General features: G+C 36.6%; 1 long non-coding RNA gene across 1 annotated transcript in view; it reads left to right on the top strand.

Annotated features, from left to right (window-relative positions):
* LOC134756859 (uncharacterized) overlaps positions 1-22,138 on the top strand; it is a 211,846-nt gene extending 189,708 nt beyond the window's left edge. The window contains exon 4 of the long non-coding RNA XR_010130183.1: positions 21,977-22,138. This is a non-coding gene — a long non-coding RNA (uncharacterized lncRNA). The remainder of the gene's footprint in view (positions 1-21,976) is intronic.
* The last annotated feature ends 1,722 nt before the right edge of the window (positions 22,139-23,860 follow it).

Raw genomic sequence — 23,860 nt, 5'->3', positions numbered from 1 at the left:
AAAAGGGGTCATTTCTCCTTTGATTTCACCAAATCACTTTCTGTCATATTTTCATAGTCATTGTAAGGAGTTAAAAATGGTATAAATGTTATTGTGAGTCAGAAGTAAGCAGAATGAACAGGGATTCTACATGAATTTCTTATTACAATTTTTTTTTTTTTTTTTTTTGAGATGGGATTTCACTCTGTTGCACAGGCTGGAGTGCAGTGACATGATCACAGCTCACTGCAGCCTCAACCTCCTGGGCTCAAGCAATCTTCCCACTTTAATCTCCCAAGTAGCTGAGACTACAGGCACATGCCGCCATGTCTAGCTAACTTCTGTTTTTGTTTTTGTTTTCTAGCGATAGGGTTTCGCTGTGTTTCCCAAGCTGGGCTTGAACTCCTGAGCTCAAACAATCCACCCATCTCGGCTTCCCAAAGTGTTAGCACTACAGATGTGAGCTACCACATCTGGCCTCGTATTACAATTTAGAGAAATTAAAGCCTGGATTTCAATGGAGGTGACTACAAGACAATCTATTGCAAGATAAGATTAAATATAGGATAAAAATTAGGAAGTTAAATATGTGTAGTTTATGATATTTGTAAATCTGTATTGACTCGCTTGTTCCCTAAATGTAGATAGAATACCAGATTTAACAAGAAAGAAAATTGCAAACAACTAACATTTACTGATCTCCAAATCTGAGCACTTCCACAAATATTATCTAACAATCTCCCTCATTACCTTTATGAGGCAGACAATTGTCCATGTCAGAGACGTTAAAACTGAGGTTCAAAAAGGTAATTTACTTGGCCAGTATCATGTATTATGGTCTTATTTAGGATGGGGGCATTCATCTAAAAATTAGGAAGAGATAGGAGATGAACATTTTTACTTCACTTTTAAATATCTGCTGTCCAAATTTGTTTTTGGTTTTGTTTTTGAGGACTTATTTCTACCATGCACAATACATACTGTGGTCCTGCAAGAACTAACAGTGAATTAGTCCATTCGCAAATTGCTATAAAGAAATACCTAAGACTGGGTATAAACAAAAGAGGTTTAATTGGCTCACGATTTCACAGGCTGTACAGGACACATGATGCTGGCATCTGCTCGGCTTCTGGGGAAGCCTCAGGAAACTTAAAATCATGATGGAAGATGAAGGGGGAGCACACACATGACATGGCGAGAGTAGGAGCAAGCGAGAGAGAGGGGGAAGGTGCCACACACTTTTAAAGGAGCAGATCTCAAGAGAACTCACTCACTATTGTGAGGACAGTACTAAGGGGATGGTGATAAACCATTCCAGAGAAACTGCCTCCATGATCCAGTCACCTTCTACCAGGTCCCTCCTCCAGCACTGGGGATTACAATTCGACATGATATTTGGTGGGGACACAGATCCTAATGAACTATTGCTGTGTATGTTATAGTTTTACCTACCTCTGACCAGACCAGTGATACCACTGATCTTTTCAGATCATAAAACCTTGTCTCCCATAATCTCCTATGTGTAAATTACAAATTCTTTTTTCATTTAATATGTCAGGAATATCTTTGTTTTCCAAATTTTTTTTCATTAACTTATGAGACTTTTTCTCATCTAATTTTTAATCATTTTGTTTTTAAGAACTGTATTTCAAATTCTATCATGAATATGGATTTTTTCTTTTGAAAAGTCTTTCCTTATTAAATCATTCTTACATTTTATTTCAGTTTAGCACCATGTCTAATGAGCAGCTTTTACTTTTTGTAATTATTACAGAGTTGCTTATTGTTACTTATAGTCTATTCATGTAATAAGTCCTTTCCTTGCTTTGTTTGGAAATGATATAAAATTCATACTGGGTTCATTATTCCTGAAATTTAATAGGAAAATAAAATAAAGAATAGTTGCTTAAAATCAGATTTACCCTCTGACAGATAAATGCTTTGTGGCAAATCTCCTTTTAACAGTAAAGTGTAATAATATTAATTTTGCTTAAAAGACTGGAAACACTTAATGAAACTCACTGAAATAAAGCACTCTGGGGAACCACAAAAGCACTGCTCTAAGCACTATTTAATTGAGTAGAAATTTGGAAAATTAAAAGAGGCTAATAGAAAAAATAGCTTTTCAGTCATATGGGTAAATATAAAATTATAGAAGTGTGCTGTGTATAGAGAAACATCATTAATAAGAGAAAACGAGGTTCCCCCCCGCCTTTTTTTTTTTTTTTTACAAGAAAAGCACCATTTAATCATGTCCTCCACATAGAAGCACAGACAATGCTAAAACTTCATCAAATTGTGTAAAGTCATTGCAGGCATTCAGATGATGCTTTGTAGGACAAGAAGAGAATACAGGTGAAGAAAGAAACATTCCAATTCTCCAAATTCTGTCTTTGGAGTCCCTCCATAATGTCAGTGGCTGTAGTACTTGATAAAGGGTTTTAGCCAATACAAGGACCAAATTCCAGCAATACCTTGGAGGACACAACGAAAATGTGGACTAATCGCGTGGGAAAAAAATCAGGAGACTACTGAAAATAAGATTGAAAGGAGAGATTTGGTGAAACATTATCCCAATTTCCAGCTCCCTCTCCTCTTTATTCTCTAGGTTCCTTTCATTCCCACGGAATGCCAAACCAGGAGCAAAAATACTCACTTCATGATTTCTATCCCTCAGGCAAATTGCTTATCACTGTTTGCCTTTCTCCCGCTCCAATCCGAGTCTCCACTTTCTTCCTTATCACAGAAAGCATAGGTGGCAGGACTGCTTCCCCATCAGTACTTCTCTGTGGTTCCTCTGAGGGCATGGTGCAATGAGTGTGAGCTCCATGAAGGCCAGCAAGAGTGACTGTCTTGTTTATGACATTTTGGAACATTTGAAATAGTTCCTTATGTTTATGAACTATGCCTATAAATATCACCACCAAAATAAAGATAGCACCAATCAAAGTTTTAAAAGCACAGGTCAACTCATGATACTTTATCTCACAAAGGAAATTAGAAAGCATAATTTAAATGGTTAAGAGATCAACTTATCACTAATGAGTGTTAGAAACCAATGCACAGAGGCAGACTTCCTTTTTGAAGCAGTTTGCTACATTGCAAAGAGTGTGCCAATAACTCCAGGTTGATATATATATACCTTTAAAGTAAGCAGGGTCAAATGGGGCATGAATGAAACAGTTCTAATCATTATTACCACCTGAAAAAAATCACAAACATATTGTTGTATATAATGATAAACTAGTATTTTAGAAACTCTTATTCAAATGAAATTACATCAAGTTGCAATTAAGTAGCTCATATTTTCTCGAAATTGCGTGGATTTCATTTCAAAAAGTGTTTACACTTTTTACATCATTATGTTTTATTCTAAACTAGGTGAAAATATTAATTCTGTTTTTGTGGCGTGCTGGGGGTTCGGAGATGGTGTTTGAAGCAGTCTAGCATGCATGCAAACAATGCGGGGTCTTCCTGCAGAGAACTTTAAAACAGCAATAAAACCAACTAAAAGTTTGTCTGCTCTTTGCTAACACCATGTGAGTTTTTGAGTTTCTGCTTCTTAGTATAACAGACTAACAGTCCACCAAATGACCTCCCTCCCTATTAAAAACAACAACAATTATGAAACCTGAACATAATACAAAAGCAAACACCTTGAAGTACTGGGGAGGAAACAGCAGATTCCAGTTAGAGCTCATGCCCACTTGGAGGAAAGGAAACTGAAAGCTGTAGAAGGAAATTCTCATCTCTTTGGCTTTGGGCCTGGGGCAATTCCCCCAAAAAATGTAGTGCAGAGGATACAATCTTTCTGGTGCTGAGAATCAGAAAAGTGAATAGGAAACTATAAAGGGGGAATCCTAGAAGAGATAGAGCCAGACAATGGTTTCCACAAAAGCCCTCTATCCACATTTCTGGTTGATCTCCACCCATGCATGGGACCAACTCAAGGCAGCGCAGCCAAAGACAAAAACTGAAATGAGATGAGAGCTGCTACCATGAAGTTGCCAGAGTATGAAGAGAAGCTGGCACACTTTGGTAGAGAGAACATACTTGCCTAAGAAGAAAAGATAGGCAACTCAACACTTGTGTTCAAAGAGAAAAAGGTTTGCTTCCGTGGCCTGGAGACTTATTATAATAGAGAAGTGAAGAGGGTGCAAATACTGAAGAGAATGAGGGAATCCCAGGAGGGAAAGAACCAGAGAAGGGCTCCGTTAACTTTCTCTACCCATATCAATGAGAGAACCCTAAAACATGCATGCATAAAATAGACTAAAAGCAAAGAGACTACAGCTGTCACACAAGAAAAAGAGTTTGCAGTTCAAGCCCAGCCAAGAAAAATACCTGTTATGAAAATGCTTATTGGATAAAAATTTTAAAACCAAAATATTTTCAACTTAGGAGCCTTAATATCCAACATAAAATACAAATTTACCTGATATACAAAAAAAATCAAGAGAATTGAATACATCCTAGAGAAAAAGAAATCAAATCTAAAGTTGAACCAGATTTTGGAACTAACTAATAAAGATTTTAAAGTGTCTTTTGTTACTAATCCCAGTGTAGCAAAACAAAACATGTTTGAATGCATTAAAAAGCTCAACAGAGAAATGGGAAGTCTCAGTAGAAAAAGGGACACTGAGAAAAAAAAGAACTAAATGGAAAATTAAGAACTGAAATATGTAATTTCTGAAATAAAAATTTACTATAAGACTTAGCCAAATGGACATGTCAGAATTAAGAGCAAATGAACATGAGAATATATCAGTAGAAATTATCTCAGGTGAACAATGTAGAACAAAAAGATTGAAAAAAATTAACAGAGCCACCATGACTCATTAGATAAAACATTAAATTTTAAATGTGCAGGTAATTGGCATACTAGAAGGAGAGGAGACTCAGAATGAGACAGGAATAGTATTTAAAGAAATAATGGGCTGGGTGTAGTGGCTCACGTTTGTAATCCCAACACTTTGGAGGCTGAGGTGGTTGAATCCCATGACCCCAGGAGTTCAAGACCAGCCTGAGCAACATGGTGAGACCCCCTTTCAACAAAAAATACAAAAATCAGCTGGGCATGGTGGCACATGCCTGTAGTCCCAGCTACTCTAGTGGCTGAGGTGAGAGGATCACTTGTGCCTGGGAAGTCAAGACTGCTGCAGTGAGTTGTGACCATGCCACTGCACTCCAGCCTGAGTGACAGAGCAAGACCCCATCTCTGAAAACAAAAGAAAGGAAAGAAAAGAAACAATGGCTTAAATCTCCAAATTTCATAAAAATCAGAAATGTTTAAATTTGATTTAGTGTTTAAAAATGATTTGGTATTTAAATAAACACTAAATCAACACCAAATAGAACAGTTAAAAAGAAACAGACAGGCGGGGCGCAGTGGCTCACACCTGTAATTCCAGCACTTTGGGAGGCTGAGGCAGGCAGATCACGAGGTAAGGGAATCGAGACCATCCTGGCTAACACGGTGAAACCCCGTCTCTACTAAAAATACAAAAACTTAGCCGGGCATGGTGGTGGTCACCTGTAGTCCCAGCTACTTGGGAGGCTGAGGCAGGAGAATGGTGTTCACCCAGGAGGCGGAGCTTGCAGTGAGCCGAGATCGTGCCCTGCACTATAGCCTGGGCGACAGAGCGAGACTCCATCTCAAAAAAAAAAAAAAAAAAAAAAAACCAGAAGCAGGCTGTAGTTTGTATTTCTGTGTGGTCAGTGGTGATATCCCCTTTATCATTTTATGTTGTCTATTTGATTCTTCTCTCTTTTCTTCTTTATTAGTCTAGCTGGTAGTCTATCTATTTTGTTAATTTTTTCAAAAAGCCAGCTCCTAGATTCATGATTTTTTGAAGGGTTTTTTTGTGTCTCTATCTCCTTCAGTTCTGCTCTGATCTTAGTTATCTTTTGTCTTCTGCTCGCTTTTGGATTTGTTTGCTCTTGCTTCTCTAGCTCTTTTAATTGTGATGTTAAGGTATCAATTTGAGATCTTTCTAGCTTTCTGACATGGGCATTTAGTGCTGTAAATTTCCCTCTTAACACTGCTTTAGCTGTGTCCCAGAGATTCTAGTACGCTGTCTCTTTTTTCTCATTTGTTTCAAATAACTTCTTGATTTCTGCTTTAATTTCACTATTTACTCAAGAATCATTCAGGAGCAGGTTGTTCAGTTTCCATGTAGTCGTGTGGTTTTGAGTGAGTTTCTTAATCCTGAGCTCTAATTTGATTGTACTGTGGTCTGAGAGACTGTTTGTTATGATTTCCCTTCTTTTGCATTTGCTGAGGAGTGTTTTACTTCCAATTATGTGGTTGATTTTTGAATAAGTGCCATGTGGCACTGAGAAGAATGTATATTCTGTTGATTTGGGGTGGAGAGGATGAAGCTGGAAGCCATCATCCTCAGCAAACTAACACAGGAACAGAATACCAAACACTGCATGTTCTCACTCATAAGTAGGAGTTGAACAATGAGAACACATGGACACAGTAAGGGGAACAACACACAACAGGGCCAGTTGGCAGGTGGGGGGCAAGGGGAGGGAGAGCATTAAGACAAATAGCAAATGTATGTGGGGCGTAAAACCTAGATGACGGGTTGTCAGGTCCAACAAACCACCATGGCACATATATACCTATGTAACAAACCTACACATTCTGCACTTGTATCTCAGAACCTAAAGTAAAATTTAAAAAAATAATAAACACAGAAGCAGACTAAAGGCCTATCACAGTCGGACTGTTTAAAGCCAATGATGAAGAACAAATCTTGAAAGAAGGTTTTAAAAAACAACGCTTTTTATACAAGGGAGCAGCAATACCATTGATGGCTGATTCTTAACAGAAACTATAAGGAGAGGATAAAAAAAGAGTGAAGTTACATCTTTAAAGTGCCAAAGGAAAAAAATTTTGGTCAACTCATATTATATATCCAACAAAAGTATAATTCAAGAATGAAGGCAAAATATACTTTTTCAGACACAAAAAACTAAAAGAATTCATTGCCTGCAAACCTATATTAAAAGAAATAGTAAATGAAATTCTTTAGGAGGAAGAGAAATAATACCAGATGCAAATTTGAATCCTCTGAAAAGAATAAAGACTAATAAGGGCTGGACACATTGGCTCACGCCTGTAATCTCAGCACTTTTGGAGGCCAAGGCGGGAGGATCACGAGGTCAGGAGTTCCAGACCAGCCTGGCCAACATGGTGAAACCCTGTCTCTACCAAAAATACAAAAATTTGCTGGCCGTGATGGTGCATGCCTGTAATTCCAGCTATATGGGAGGCTGAGGCAGGAGAATCATTTGAACCTGAGAGGCAGAGGTCACAGGGAGCCGAGATCGCACCACTGCACTCATTCCAGCCTGGGCAATAGAGTGAGACTCTGTCTCAAAAAATAAAAAATAAAGACTGATAAAAATGGTAAATATCAGAGTAAATGTGAATGACTAACTTTTGTTTACTTTTGTTTGTCTTAATTTCTTTCTACATTGTTTAAGAATTTAAAATAAAATTATACCTTTTTCAACATTACTATGAACCTAAAACTGCTCTTAAAAAAAAATTGCCTTCTGAGATTTATAACATATGTAGGTGGGAAGAGTACTTGAGGCCAGGAGTTCAAATCTAGCCTGGGCAACATAGTGAAACCCTGCCTTAGAAAAAAAGATCCTGACTTAATGTTTGGTAATACAATCCACCAAAATATTAATTACATTATATATTAATGAAGTAAAGACTCTAATTAGAAGACAGAGTTTGTCAAAAACTACTAAGAAAAAAACAAACAAAAACTTCTCAAAAGAAGACATTCATGTGGCCAACAAGCCTATGAAAAGTCAGCATCACTAATCATTAGAGAAAAGCAAATCAAAACCACAAGGAGATGCCATCTCACACCAGTCAGAATGGTGATTATTTTTAAAAAAGCCCAGAAACAACAGATGCTGAAGAGGTTGAGGACAAAAAGGAACACTTTTACACTGTTAGTGGGAGTGTAAATTAGTTCAACCATTGTGGAAGACAGTGTGGCAATTCCTCAAAGACCTAGAGACAGAAACACCATTTGACCCAGCAATCCCATTACTAGGTATATACGCAAAGTAATATAAATCATTCTATTATAAAGATACATGCATGCGTATGTTCATTGCAGCACTATTCACAATAGTGAAGACATGGAATCAACCCAAATGCCCATCAATGATAGACTGGATAAAGAAAATTTGGTTACTGTAGCCTTGTAGTGTAGTTTGAAGTCAGGTAGTGTGATGCCTCCAGCTTTGTTCTTTTGGCTTAGGATTGACTTGGCGATGTGGGCTCTTTTTTGCTTCCATATGAACTTTAAAGTAGTTTTTTCCAATTCTGTGAAGAAAGTCATTGGTAGCTTGATGGGGATGGCATTGAATCTGTAAATTACCTTGGGCAGTATGGCCATTTTCACGATATTGATTCTTCCTACCCATGAGCATGGAATGTTCTTCCATTTGTTTGTATCCTCTTTTATTTCCTTGAGCAGTGGTTTGTAGTTCTCCTTGAAGAGGGCCTTCACATCCCTTGTAAGTTGGATTCCTAGGTATTTTATTCTCTTTGAAGCAATTGTGAATGGGAGTTCACTCATGATTTGGCTCTCTGTTTGTCTGCTGTTGGTGTATAAGAATGCTTGTGATTTTTGTACATTGATTTTGTATCCTGAGACTTTGCTGAAGTTGCTTATCAGCTTAAGGAGATTTTGGGCTGAGACGATGGGGTTTTCTAGATATACATGAAAAAATGCTCATCATCACTGGCCATCAGAGAAATGCAAATCAAAACCACAATGAGATACCATCTCACACCAGTTAGAATGGCAATCATTAAAAAGTCAGGAAACAACAGGTGCTAGAGAGGATGTGGAGAAATAGGAACACTTTTACACTGTTGGTGGGACCGTAAACTAGTTCAACCATTGTGGAAGTCAGTGTGGCCATTCCTCAGGGATCTAGAACTGGAAATACCATTTGACCCAGCCATCCCATTACTGGGTATATACCCAAAGGACTATAAATCATGCTGCTATAAAGACACGTGCACACGTATGTTCATTGCAGCATTATTCACAATAGCAAAGACTTGGAACCAACCCAAATGTCTAACAATGATAGACTGGATTAAGAAAATGTGGCATATATACACCATGGAATACTATGCAGCCATAAAAAATGATGAGTTCATGTCCTTTGTAGGGACATGGATGAAATTGGAAATCATCATTCTCAGTAAACTATCGCAAGAACAAAAAACGAAACACCGCATATTCTCACTCATAGGTGGGAATTGAACAATGAGAACACATGGACACAGGAAGGGGAATATCACACTCTGGGGACTGTTGTGGGGTGGGGGGAGGGGGGAGGGATAGCATCGGGAGATATACCTAATGCTAGATGACGAGTTAGTGGGTGCAGCACACCAGCATGGCACATGTATACATATGTAACTAACCTGCACAATGTGCACATGTACCCTAAAACTTAGAGTGTAATAAAAAAAAAAAAGAAAAGAAAATTTGGTACATATACACCATGGAATACTATGCAGCCATAAAAAGGAATGAGATTTTGTCCTTTTCAGGGACATGGATGGAGCTGGAAGCCGTTATCCTCAGTCAACTAACACAGGAACAGAAAACCAAATACCACATGTTCTCACTTATAAGTGGGAGCTGAACAATGAGAACACATGGACACATGTTGGGAAAAACAACAATTTCTCATATCTTAGAGGAAGAAGTTGCTTATTTATTTTCACTTTGATTCTCAGCCTTTCTTATTTACACCGCGTGATCCTGATGAGCTCTCATAGTCTCTCAGCCTCTGTTATATTAATATTTAAGACAATCTTTCTCATTAGACAAATCACAATGTGTCACTACTCTTTTAAAACATTTTGATAGCCTTTTATGGCCTAAAGAAAAGTCTCAAATCCTCATCATGATATGTAGAACTCACCACATACAAGTTCCACTCGTTTTTGTTTTTTTTTAATACAATATTATTTCAAATCGACGTAATAATGAGTCATATGATCTCCTGAAACTCTCTCATTACTTCTTTCATGCTTCTTACATTAAAACCCTCCTTCAATTGGTCTGTTTCTCTGTCTATCTAAATCGGGAGGTCTTTAAAAGAAGAGAAATTGTTTTATTAATCTCCACATGCACAGTGCCTGCCCTAGCTCCTGGAACCTAAAAGGAGATCACTAAATGAATGAATAAATGAACTATAAACCTAGAGGATACTATAAATTGCTGAAAAGCCAAGAATCACAGTATTCTAATATCATACTCTTTGGCTAAAAAGCATGCTATTTTGGAAGAAGATAGAAAGCAAAGAAAGAATAGTTTGAAATCAGACCTGGAGACTTGTGCTGAGTGATTTCACACACATGCTCTCTGCAACATTCATGAGTCAGTCATACACAGCCTCATCTACCAGGAGGCTAAAGATCATAAGGTTAATCTTTTCATCACATGATATTTATTTCTCACTAGTTGAGATTGATGGGTGTTGCCCTCTATGAATTCAGCCTCTTTGCTTCAGGCACATCTTCATCCTTCCTCGGAATATCAATATTGCCAAGGGTACACAGGACCTTCAATGGAGAGTGTATTTTTTTCTTACCTGTTGAAATTCCTAAGCATTTCTAGACAGGTGGTGTTTTCAGCTAGAAAGTCGCACATTTCATTTTGAAGCATATCTTTCTCACCATGAATATATTAAGTACAAGGAAGGCATTTGGAGGGATTACTGGACCAAACCACTGACGGCTAATCAGTTCTTATATACCAATCATATCACAAACCTATATAGAAATGGCACTATGTTACCATGATTAAATTTGAGTATGATTTCTGCCTTGAATGTTTTATTGGGAATTAAGGAGGGTGATTCACTATACCAGAGGCTACAAAGGGAATTTTTATGGAAAATCAAATAGGCAGTATAGCTTGATAGTTTGTCAGGTTTCTTTAAGAGGTTGACAACATTGCCTCTTCAGAGGGAAAAGAAGTCTTTTACCCATGTATTCAGCAGGTTAACAGATTTTGTTAGCACAAGTTTTGAAAATCACTTGATTTGATGTGGTATTGTGCAGCTTATGTGTCAATTTGAGCATCATTTTATTGATTTTTTCCATGGAGAAGACAGGGTTAATAGAATTACAATAGAATTTTAGTGAACTCCCATTTCATAAGATTTGGCAATAATAATAATCATCATTTTTCTATCTTCTTGAAAATACTTTCAAAGTTTTATAGTAATAGGCCACTAAAAAATAATGACATATACCAGAGCATAGAAATACACTGTTTTACTAACAAATGCTCCAAAGTTTAGGGTTAGCTTGAATGACAGATTTCTAAAAATACATTTGCATTTCACATGGGTATACATATGGTATAATGAAAAGAACATAGTCTTTTGAATCAACTGGACTTTGTTCGAGCTTGAGTATTGCTACTAACCAATTGGATGAGCTCAGGCAAGCATTCTGGCATTTTGAATTTCTATTTTCAGTGTTTGTAACATGGGAATATTTATACCTGCCTTGTGAAGTTGTTTTTAGAATGAAAAGAGATGATAAACACACTGACCAGTCTCAGTAGGTGCATATTACATGTTAGTTCCCTCTCATATGAACAAGGACAAACACATCATTCTATGGCAACTTCTCTCTGTTCCATTCTCCCCCATCCTCCAGTTGCTGCTCCTCATCATAAGACCATAATATAGGTCTGAATGTGAGTCTCTTCTATCACTAAGTAGTCACTCATTTTATCTATATCTTGTCTGTCTCTCAATTTAAACATAATTAAAAGATAGAACACTGTGAACTAGGTAGCCCAAGATAACGGGGGAAGACCCAGAAAGGAAAAGCACAGGGAGCAGACACACCAGGCAGAATGAAAGATCAGAGATAACAAGGCCACAGCTGCTCCAAAGCAGATGTCTTCCTGATGTTATTCACCATTGAGTAAGTTTCTGCTGTTATCCCCAGAGACAAGCAGAATTTCTTCCTCAAAAAACTAATTCCTGAAATATATGGCTTATGTTTCATGTTTTCTATGGGGACACTCCCTCTCAATGTCCTGCATGATTCAGCACCCTAGGGGACCTACAGGGTCCCCTCGACTCTTCCCACCCACCCCCTATTCTGAATTTCAGGAGATCATTTGACTCATTATTACGTGGATTTGAAATAATATTGTATTTAAGCACAGTCTAAACCAAATCATGTTTTAATTCTTTTTTTGTCGTTGCTGTTTTTTTCCCAAACCACTCCTGGAAACCTTCAAACTTAACCAATTTCCTTGCTGGCTACTTCATTAAGAAGTTGGAGGAACCCAAACTGAGTCCCTTATACTACTCCCACCTTTATCCCTGTCTAGACTGAGCCTCTTCTCAATTTCTCATATCTTAGAGGAAGAAGTTGCTTATTTATTTTCGCTTTTATTTTCAGCTTCTCTTATTTACACTACATGATCCTGATGAGCTCTCATAGTCTCTCAGCCTCTGTTATATTAATATTTAAGACAGTCTTTCTCATTAGACAAATCACAATGTGTACTACTCTCTTCAAACATTTTGATAGCCTTTTATGGCCTAAAGAAAAGTCTCAAATCCTCATCATAGTATGTAGAACTCACCACACTCAAGTTCCATTCGTTTTTTCTTTTTTTTTTTTCCAGTTTCAACATCTACTACATATTTGTTCCTTTCTGTGTTATCAGATAACTTACCATACCCTAACCATTCCACGAGCATCGACACCTCCATGCTTGTGCTCATGATTTTTTCCTTCAGCTTTATATCCCTTCACCAATCATTTCTCAAGGCTCAACTCAAAATTACCTTTCAGGTGCTTTCCATGATTTTCCAAGCTGGAATTAATCCTTTTGTCTGCAAATGTTATGCTGCCTCTAGATAAGTTATAAGATTTATTACATTCAGATTTATATTTACCTGACTCTTCTTTAGTAACGATAACTGTAATTCAGTTATCGTTACTTAAGTAAAACATTTATATTTACCCAACTCTTCTTTAGTAACGATAACTGTAATTCAGTTATCGTTACTTAAGTAAAACATTTTTATTTACCCAACTCTCTCTCACTCTCTCTCTCTTTCTTCATGAAACTATAGCTCCTTGATGTTTGAAAGCAAGTGTTAGCAATCAGCTTTCCCAGGGTGCACAGGACAATGGTTTGATTATGTAAGTGCCAATAAGGTCTGGCGAAGGAGTAAACACAAAAGGAGGTGTTATTTATTGATGTATTGATTTATTTACATTCCTTTTGCTATGACTGTTTCCCACAGCAGGGATTAACACAGTAAGATTGCTGAACTGCTACAGGGACATTTTTTGTTTTGTATTTTCACAACCTATACAAGGAAACTTTAGGGACTTTGAGTGATGGACAACCCCCTATCAGATATCATCAGCCTGAAACATCCTTATCTTGGCATTAAATTAGAAGGAACCCCAGACCCTGCGTACCAGAATTGTTAGAATCACAGTCTCAGTAAAGAACCAACTCCTGATCACTTCTCTAAAGGAAAGTTCTAGAAGTCTGCACACTCTGCAGTCACTTTCAATTCTATCGAAGTGTACACTTAGAACTCTAGAAAACACTACGGACAGTCTTCAGCCAGGTAAAGCCTAAAACCAGCAAAGAACAGGGAGAGTGAGGGATTGTGAGAGAAATTTATATTTGTCTTATTTAACCTTCAAGGGACAGAATTTATTGTATGAAACTCAGGAGCACCTGAAGACATAGTTTACCTAGAAGACTAGTGGGGTATTAAGCATTTTGGAATCTCTGTTTTCAGAATACCACCTGGTTAATTAACTCCAACACTACTACCACTTCTTACCCATGAATTTAGGCATTTTCTAGAGCAGAGGCAAGATTTCTGAACACAAGTGTTTTCTCAAGACCTTGCTGTTAATTTTGGAGAGTTATAAATGTGTTTAGGGTCCAGTTAATTTCTGACTTTACCAAAAATTTCTGATAATGAATGATTAAACTATGCTATGTGATTTGAACTTTTTAGGGGAAATAGCTATATAAATGTACTGGAACTATTAAAATATTTCTGATGGCAAACAATCACTATTTTGGGTTCAAGCAATACTACTATACCATTAATACATTTACTCTACAACCTATAAGTCAAAATAGGTGTGTTAATTGTCCAAGGATTCCACCTAGAGTAGTAGGTGCTGGTAGATGGTTTCGCCCTTTCTATGGTTAAAATTATAGCATTACAGTTATCATTACTAAAGTAAAACATTTTTATTTACCCAATGTAGAACATATTTCTCATCTCTAATATCTGAATTCATGATTGTCAAAGAAAAGTTACCCATCTAACATTTGACCATGCTGAAATTCCTTGAAACTAAAAATAGGCAGTGCCTTTGGTATAAACTTGATGTATGAGGTTCCCCAAACAAGATGTTTATGCATGGGCCTTTGTACTTACTATAATTTCAAATTGTAACCACATTATCCTGGTGATGGCTAATATCTCTCCTCAACTGCAATCTGACTTCTCACACAGGAGAATCCTTTCTTATGACTGTCTGCTCATAAAATTTCAAAAACATTTAGTGTACTTATATATGCTTGAAATTTTTCATAAAATACATTTTAAAACATAGACAAAGTTGAGTAAAACATTATAAAGTGGATTCGAGAATATAAAAGTATATTACAGTTTCTGAGAGAAAACACTTAATGTCTCTATCATAAAGTTATATGTATGTAGCCCATAATAATGTTCTTTTTAGCCAAAGTTTTACCAAATAAAGCATATTATTAAACAAAAACTACTTTAGATCTTAGTTCATGATAACAAATTATTTTCATCAAAGATTATGTTTGTTATTACAATATATGATTATGACACATATTTAGTCTCAATATTTTCTTTTTCATAATCTTTAATTACACTGTGTATCATAAAACTTGAACCCTTTCTGTTTTTATACTGTGGTTATCTCGTTATTATAAATATTCTTAAATGATTTTATGTTTCTATAATAAAATGCAATGCAAATTGTAAAATGCAATATCTAACTTAGTGAGATCAGGGGAAATAGCTAGTAATTTGCTTGGTAAGTGAAGCAGAACATTAAATGATGTATTATCAGATTTTATATTGTATTGAGAATCTGTGCCATAAATCTTACTATATTTCAATTATAATGGTGGACAAATCACTTTCTATTACTTCTCTATCATAGTAAAGGAACCGTGATTATCCTTCATTGATTAAAGAATGATATCTATTTGTCACTTTTGACATGACATAGCTGAGTTATATTAGGATATAATAAGCTCCTTCTAACCATTTTGAATGTCAGCATCAGGGGAATTTAAAAAAATGAAAAATAAAATTCCAGTCAATAGTAAGGACAGTGATAAGAAGCTTGAAGGACTTTTTAAAAAATATAAAGTAGGGTAATATATTGTGATTCTTTCAGAGTTCACATCAAACGTATTTGTGTGTGTGTATAACAATTATGTTAAAGCTGCAGGTCTTAAGATGAAACAAACTAAAGAGTGTACTCTGAAGTATAAATTAGATATACATTCATGGAAAAGATAGACCCTCTTTGTGGATGAGAATATTAAATGTTGTAAAGATGGCAATTTACCTAAAAATAATTTAAAAATTTTAAGAATAGTAAATTTTCAAGCAAATATTTTGAGTTAACAATTATTTAGAAATATTTCAGTAAAAATAAACATTTTAGACTAGGTAGAATTTTTTTAAATAAAAGATGTTGACTTTCTCTGTCAGGTAATGAATATACTATAAAACTATAATTATAATAGTTTAGTCCTGGAAATAAGAACAAGGCAACAGATCAACAGAGCAGAATAAAAGAACTCCGATCTGCTATACCAGAATCTATTCATATTTCTATCTTTTTTATCTATGATCAACTACTATTAATCTTATTTAGAATGGAAATGAAAAACCATGCCAAACATTTAGAAAATAGTATTATTCAATAAGTACTAGAAGTGTTCAGCTCTATAGAAGAAAAATTCTTACCTCTATAGCAAGAAAAAATCATTTGTTAAATAGTAATTTGTGGAAAAATAAACCATAAAAATAGTTGAAGACTCTATTTAAAGGGGAGTAATTTCTAAATTCAAGCACAGTTGAAGAAATAATATAAAAGAGTTATTCTGAATATTAAAATGTTAAATATAGCAAAAACACCTCAAGAAGACAAAGAAGGTGAGAAAATACTTGTAGGGTTAAAAATTCATTGCCCTAATATAGAAAATGCTTATGCAAATTGATAAAAATACAGCTAAAACTCCAACAGATTAATTGCAAAATAGTTGAAAAAAAATAACTAAAAGTTAGAAATATTCATGGCTAAGGATATGTTCAACTTGTAATAATGAAAAATTAATTAAAATGACAATGTTAAGCCATACTTTAAGGAAACTAACCTTCTATTTCATCGTTGAAAGAAGATTGAAGAAAATCTGTATTTTCAGCAAGGGCTCTAGGTGATTCCATGAAGCTGTGTACTTTATTTAGATACTGTTATACTCACAATAACTCCCCACTTATTCTGCATCATTTATTTAGGAAACATCGATGAGGGCTTACTATGTTTCAGGCACTGTTCTACATGTGGGAAAAGCAACAAACAAAATACACAAGGATCCCTTCACAGAAAGGTAGTGAAGGGGAGTACACTAGGAGAAATGGAGGAGCTTTGAGAGTGTTCAAAAACAAATGACTTTTGGGGAAAGACTAGAAGGAGATGATGGGCCAGTTATCCATGTAATTAACTGGGGGAAGAGCATGCCAGATAGAGGGCACAGGAAGTCCCAAAGCCTTGAAGCTGTCACTATTTTTTGTAGTTTCCCAGGTGATTAGAATCTGCACCCAGGATTAAGAGTCACGAGGGTAATTTTTTCAAGAGACCCTTCTTAATCTCTACCACAAGCTAAAAATACTTGGGAAAGAATGCAAAATAGTAGATGCAAAAAAATTTTCTCTGAATCTTTCCCCAACTCAATAAAATCAGAACTGATTTTATTTTTCAAATAGACAAGCTAAACACCCAGTGTTACAATCTTTGACATTTTTACCATGTCCTCAGTGAAGACATTTTCAAGATGAGGGAAAATTAAATCAGCATTTCTTTACCTTAATGTTTAAAAAACCTTAACTGGTGCATTTACCAAGTGAAAATCACAATAATGTAAATTTGGTTCTAAACAAAAAAGAATTATTTGATAAATACATTTGTATTCTATTATCTAAGGTATTTTTACATTTAGGAAAAATATTTAGTATCGATATCAATGGACGGCATATTCTCTCACACACATGTAAGTAAACAACAAGGTATAGAGGTATAGACAGAAAGAAAAGTAAGTCATTAGCAACAATTACCACCTTTGTTAAAATTTAATGAGCTCTTAATGAACTATCACAGATAAGATATTGGTGTCAATGCCAAGTAGAATAATAGACATTGGAGACTCTAAAATGTGGGAGGGTGGAAGAGGGTTGAGGGATAAGAAATTAACTACTGTGTATAATATACACTATTCGGTTGATGGTTACACTAAAAGCCCAGATTTCAACACTAGGCAATATATCCTTGTGACAAAACTGCACCTGTACCCCCTAAATCTATAAAATTTTTTAAATAAAAAAAGATATTGGTGTCAGAAATGTCTTTAAAGACTTATGCTAACAGCAAAATATAGACATTCCCCTTTCTGTGTACACTTTGGATTAAATAACAGGCCAGGAGTAAGCCATGACAGATTTTAATAGAGCCTTTCACTGAAGCCTTTCCTCTAGTTCTAGTCTCTGTCCTAAGCAAAATAATGAAGACAGTGTATGCTTTGTTAATAGCCTATTTCACTTCCTAATTAAGAAGGTCACAAGTAACAATACTCCTTATCTCCACACCCTTTCAACTGCAGGTGTATTACATTGATTCCATTTAATTTGTTTAAATCCATAACATATGTCAAAGATCTTACAGCGTTTTATATCTATCTTGCAGTTCAGCTGTAAAAGGAATTACTGAAAAGTCACCTTGGTGCTAGGTTTCATTAATTTAATTATGAATTGCTTTTCCATTTACCATTGAGTGGCTAAAATAATGCAACATTGGATCATGTTTTATAATAATGGAATACATAATTAAAATAATAATTCAATAAAACATGCTTATTCTACTATTCTCATTAGAGCCAGTTTTATTTCACTTGCAAAGTAATAAAAATAAAAATGACACTCCAAATATAAGCAGGTACACTGTATACAACAATGGAGGAAAACATTGTATTACCTAGAAAATCCAGTCAGTTTAGTTTATTTAAATTTCAAGTCAAAAGTTCTACTGTTTTTCTGAATGATCCAACTACAGTATCTACCTAACTCAAAGATCCTGTCTTATACAAGCTCTCCATTGAAGCTATTCTCCTTAAATATATGGGTATAAATTAGTGTGAAAATAGTAAAGGTAATAAGAGCATAGCATCATAGCGTCTTTTTTCTTTTTTTTTTAACAGGGTCTCGCTCTGTTGCCCAGGCTGGAGTGCAGTGGTGCTATCTTGGCTTGCTGCAATCTCCGCCTCCCAGGTTCAAGCGATTCTCCATCCTCAGTAGCTTGGATTACAGTCACCAACCACCATGCCCGGCTTACTTTCGTGTGTGTGTACTTTTAGTAGAGACAGATTTCACCATGTTGACCAGGCTAGCCTCGAACTCCTGACCTCAAGTGAACTGCTTCCTTCAGCCTCCTAAAGTGCTGGGATTATAGGAGTAAGCCACCATGCCTGGCCAAGCATAGCATCTTAATACTTACCTATATTGCTTCTATTTTTTGTATCTTTCTTATGGTTGTTTCAGTTCTTTGTTATGCAAAATGTAAGACTAAAAAGTGATTTAGGTTTTCTCTCAGCTGTGCTATTTTCCAGTTTAGAATGACATTTTGGGGAACTGTTCTCTGCTTCTGATTATCACAGTTCTCAAAAGAGGAGTATGCATTTGCTTGCTCCAATTCCTCTTCTTCTACACTCTGTTAAGCACTCCTCAACCAGTCTAATATCTCATAGTTCCCCAAAACTGCTCTGTTCAAGACCATTAGTAAGATCTTTGATGTTAATCTGTGGACAGTATCTCTGTTCTTATTTTACTTGAAGCCCAACAGCACTTAAAAAAGTTGTTCTCCTCTCCTCCCTGCTACACTTTCCTTATGTGGCTTGCTGGGCTCCTCAGTCCCCTGTGAAAAACTCTGACATGGAGATACTGCAGACCAGTAGAAGGGCTGGGCAGACACTATACAGAAACAGTATGCCCTACATGCTCCTTGGCTAAATCTCTAGAATTTTTTCAGAACTCATCCACAAATTGAATGGATTTCCTGGATAATCCCAGTCATCTCCTTCTTAATAACAGAATTTCTTTTTTTATTATTATACTTTAAGTTTCAGGGTACATGTGCACCACGTGCTGTAGGTTTGTTATATATGTATACATGTGCCATGTTGGTGTGCTGCACCCATTAACTCGTCATTTAGCATTAGGTATATCTCCTAATACTATCCCTCCCCCCTCCCCCCACCCCACAACAAGCCCCAGAGTGTGATGTTCCCCTTCCTGTGTCCATGTGTTCTCATGATTCAATTCCCACCTATGAGTGAGAACATGCAGTGTTTGGTTTTTTGTCCTGGCGATAGTTCGCTGAGAATGATGGTTTCCAGCTTCATCCATGTCCCTACAAAGGACAAGAACTCATCGTTTTTTATGGCTGCATAGTATTCCATGGTGTATATGTGCCACATTTTCTTAATCCAGTCTATCATTGTTGGACATTTGGGTTGGTTCCAAGTCTTTGCTTTTGTGAATAGTGCCGCAATAAACATACGTGTGCATGTGTCTTTATAGCAGCATGATTTATAATCCTTTGGGTATATACGCAGTAATGGGATGGCTGGGTCAAATGGTATTTCTAGTTCTAGATCCCTGAGGAATCGCCACACTGTCTTCCACAATGGCTGAACTAGTTTACAGTCCCACAACAGTGTAAAAGTGTTCCTATTTCTCCACATCCTCTCCAGCACCTGTTGTTTACTGACCTTTTAATGATCACCATTCTAACTGGTGTGAGATGGTATCTCATTGTGGTTTTGATTTGCATTTCTCTGATGGCCAGTGATGATGAGCATTTTTTCATGTGTCTTTTGGCTGCATAAATGTCTTCTTTTGAGAAGTGTCTGTCCATATACTTCACCCACTTTTTGATGGAGTTGTTCGTTTTTTTCTTGTAAATTTGTTGGAGTTCATTGTAGATTCTGGATATTAGCCCTTTGTCAGATAAGTAGATTACAAAAATTTTCTCCCATTCTGTACCATTCTGTAGGTTGCCTGTTCACTCTGATGGTAGTTTCTTTTGCTGTGCAGAAGCTCTTTAGTTTAATTAGATCCCATTTGTCAATTTTGGCTTTTGTTGCCATTGCTTTTGGTGTTTTAGACATGAAGTCCTTGCCCATGCCTATGTCCCGAATAGTATTGCCTAGTTTATCTTCTAGGGTTTTTATGGTTTTAGGTCTATCATTTAAGTCTTTAATCCATCTTGAATTAATTTTTGTGTAAGGTGTAAGGAAGGGATCCAGTTTCAGCTTTCTACATATGGCTAGCCAGTTTTCCCAGCACCATTTATTAAATAGGGAATCCTTTCCCCATTGCTTGTTTTTCTCAGGTTTGTCAAAGATCCGATAGTTGTAGACATGTGGCATTATTTCTGAGGGCTCTGTTCTGTTCCATTGGTCTATATCTCTGTTTTGGTACCAGTACCATGCTGTTTTGGTTACTGTAGCCTTGTAATATAGTTTGAAGTCAGGTAGCGTGATGCCTCCAGCTTTGTTCTTTTGGCTTAGGACTGACTTGGCAATGCAGGCTCTTTTTTGGTTCCATATGAACTTTAAAGTAGTTTTTCCAATTCTGCAAAGAAAGTCATTGGTAGCTTGATGGGGATGGCATTAAATCTATAAATTACCTTGGGCAGTATGGCCATTTTCACGATATTGATTCTTCCTACCCATGAGCATGGAATGTTCTTCCATTTCTTTGTATCCTCTTTCATTTCATTGAGCAGTGGTTTGTAGTACTCCTTGAAGAGGTCCTTCACATCCCTTGTAAGTTGGATTCCTAGGTATTTTATTCTCTTTGAAGCAATTGTGAATGGGATTTCACTCATGATTTGGCTCTCTGTTTGTCTGTTATTGGTGTATAAGAATGCTTGTGATTTTTGCACATTGATTTTGTATCCTGAGACTTTGCTGAAGTTGCCTATCAGCTTAAGGAGATTTTGGGCTGAGACAATGGGGTTTTCTATATATACAATCATGTCTTGTGCAAACAGGGACAATTTGACTTCTTCTTTTCCTTATTGAATACCCTTTATTTTCTTCTCCTGTCTGATTGCCCTGGCAGAACTTCCAACACTATGTTGAACAGGAGTGGTGAGAGAGGGCATCCCTGTCTTGTGCCAGTTTTCAAAGGGAAAGCTTACAGTTTTTGCCCATTCAGTATGGTATTGGCTGTGGGTTTGTCATAGATAGCTCTTATTATTTTGAGATATGTCCCATCAATACCTAATTTATTGAGAGTTTTTAGCATGAAGGTTATAGAATTTCGTCAAAGGCCTTTTCTGCATTTATTGAGATAATCATGTGGTTTTTTTCTTTGGTTCTGTTTATATGCTGGATTACATTTATTGATTTGCGTATGTTGAACCAGCCTTGCATCCCAGGGATGAAGCCCACTTGATCATGGTGGATAAGCTTTTTGATGTGCTGCTGGATTCGTTTTGCCAGTATTTTATTGAGGATTTTTGCATCAATGTTCATCAGGAATATTGGTCTAAAATTCTCTTTTTTTGTTGTGTCTCTGCCAGGCTTTGGTATCCGGATGATGCTGGCCTCATAAAATGAGTTCGGGAGGATTCCCTCTTTTTCTATTGATTGGAATAATTTCAGAAGGAATGGTACCAGCTCCTCCTTGTACCTCTGGTAGAATTCGGCTGTGAATCCATCTGGTCCTGGACTTTTTTTGGTTGGTAAGCTATTAATTATTGCCTCAATTTCAGAGCCTGTTATTGGTCTCTTCAGAGATTCAACTTCTTCCTGGTTTAGTCTTGGGAGGGTGTATGTGTTGAGGAATTTATCCATTTCTTTTAGATTTTCTAGTTTATTTGTGTAGCTGTGTTTAAAGTATTCTCTGATGGTAATTTGTATTTCTGTGGGATCGGTGGTGATATCCCCTTTATCACTTTTAATTGCATCTATTTGATTCTTCTCTCTTTTCTTCTTTATTAGTCCTGCTAGCAGTCTATCAATTTTGTTGATCTTTTCAAAAAAAACAGCTCCTGGATTCATTGATTTTTTGAAGGGTTTTGTGTCTGTATTTCCTTCAGTTCTGCTCTGATCTTACTTATTTCTTGCCTTCTGCTGGCTTTTGAATGTGTTTGCTGTTGCTTCTCTAGTTGTTTGTATTGTAACGTTAGGGTGTCAATTTTAGATCTTTCCTGCTTTCTCTTGTGGGCATTTAGTGCTATAAATTTCCCTCTACACGCTGCTTTGAATGTGTCCCAGAGATTCTGGTATTTTGTGTCTTTGTTCTCGTTGGTTTCAAAGAACATCTTTATTTCTGCCTTCATTTTGTTATGTACCCAGTAGTCATTCAGGAACAGGTTGTTCAGTTTCCATGTGGTTGAGTGGTTTTGAGTGAGTTTCTTAATCCTGAGTTCTAGTTTGATTGCACTGTGGTCTGAGAGACAGTTTGTTATAATTTCTGTTCTTTTACATTTGCTGAGGAGCGCTTTACTTCCAACTATGAGGTCAATTTTGGAATAGGTGTGGTGTGGTGCTGAAAAGAATGTATATTCTGTTGATTTGGGGTGGAGAGTTCTGTAGATGTCTATTAGGTCCGCTTGGTGCAGAGCTGAGTTCAATTCATGGATATTCTTTTAACTTGCTATCTCGTTGATCTCTCTAATGTTGATAGTGGGGTGTTAAAGTCTCCCATTATTATTGTGTGGGAGTCTAAGTCTCTTTGTAGGTCTCTAAGGACTTGCTTTATGAATCTTGGTGCTCACCAGCAATGGAACAAAGCTGGACAGAGAATGACTTTGACGAGTTGAGAGAAGAAGGCTTCAGACGATCAAACTACTCCGAGCTAAAGGAGGAAGTTCGAACCCATGGCAAAGAAGTTAAAAAGCGTGAAAAAAAATTAGACGAATGGCTAACTAGAATAACCAATCCTGAGAAGTCCTTAAAGGACCTTATGGAGCTGAAAACCATGGCACGAGAACTACGTGACGAATGCACAAGCCTCAGTAACCGATTCAATCAACTGGAAGAAAGGGTATCAGTGATGGAAGATCAAATGAATGAAATGAAGCAAGAAGAGACGTTTAGAGAAAAAAAGAATAAAAAGAAACGAACAAAGCCTCCATGAAATATGGGACTATGTGAAAAGACCAAATCTACATCTGATTGGTGTACCTGAAAGTGATGAGGAGAATGGAACCAAGCTGGAAAACACTCTGCAGGATATTATCCAGGAGAACTTCCCCAACCTAGCAAGGCAGGCCAGCATTCAAATTCAGGAAATACAGAGAACACCACAAAGATACTCCTCGAGAAGAGCAACTCCAAGACACATAATTGTCAGATTCACCAAAGTTGAAATGAAGGAAAAAATGTTAAGGGCAGCCAGAGAGAAAGGTCGGGTTACCCAAAAAGGGAAGCCCATCAGACTAACAGCGGATCTCTCGGCA

The sequence above is a fragment of the Gorilla gorilla genome, chromosome 13, assembly GCF_029281585.2.
Source record: "Gorilla gorilla gorilla isolate KB3781 chromosome 13, NHGRI_mGorGor1-v2.1_pri, whole genome shotgun sequence".
Lineage (NCBI taxonomy): Eukaryota > Metazoa > Chordata > Mammalia > Primates > Hominidae > Gorilla > Gorilla gorilla.
This window is presented reverse-complemented; position numbering and strand designations above follow the sequence as displayed.